The sequence below is a fragment of the Salvelinus fontinalis genome, chromosome 10 (assembly GCF_029448725.1).
Source record: "Salvelinus fontinalis isolate EN_2023a chromosome 10, ASM2944872v1, whole genome shotgun sequence".
Taxonomy (NCBI): domain Eukaryota; kingdom Metazoa; phylum Chordata; class Actinopteri; order Salmoniformes; family Salmonidae; genus Salvelinus; species Salvelinus fontinalis.
This window is the reverse complement of record NC_074674.1, coordinates 48,631,567-48,632,183: the sequence shown is the minus strand read 5'-3', so window position 1 is coordinate 48,632,183 and position 617 is coordinate 48,631,567.

The window sequence follows — 617 nt, the reverse complement described above, 5'->3', positions numbered from 1 at the left end:
CTCTCTCTCTCTCTCTCTGTCTCCCTCCCTCTCCTCCACCTCTCTCTTTTCCACCTCTCTCTCTCTCTCTCTCTCTCTGTCTCCCTCCCTCTCCTCCACCTCTCTCTTTTCCACCTCTCTCTCTCTCTCTCTCTCTCTCTGTCTCCCTCCCTCTCCTCCAACTCTCTTTCTGGTAAGAAAAGGGGCGGTGGGGTATGCCTTATGATTAACGAGACGTGGTGTGATCATAACAACATACAGGAACTCAAGTCCTTCTGTTCACCTGACTTAGAATTCCTCGCAATCAAATGTCGACCGCATTATCTACCTAGAGAATTCTCTTCGATTATAATCACAGCCGCATATATTCCCCCCCAAGATTACACATAGACGGCCCTGAAATAACTTTATTTGACTCTATGTAAACTGCAAACCACACACCCTGAGGCTGCATTCATTGTAAATGGGGATTTTAACAAGGCTAATCTGAAAACAAGACTCCCTAAATTCTAGCAGCATATCGATTGTGCTACCAGGGCTGGTAAAACCCTAGACCACTGTTATTCTAACTTCCGCGACGCATATAAGGCCCTCCCCCGCCCTCCTTTTAGAAAAGCTGACCACAACTCCATTTTGTT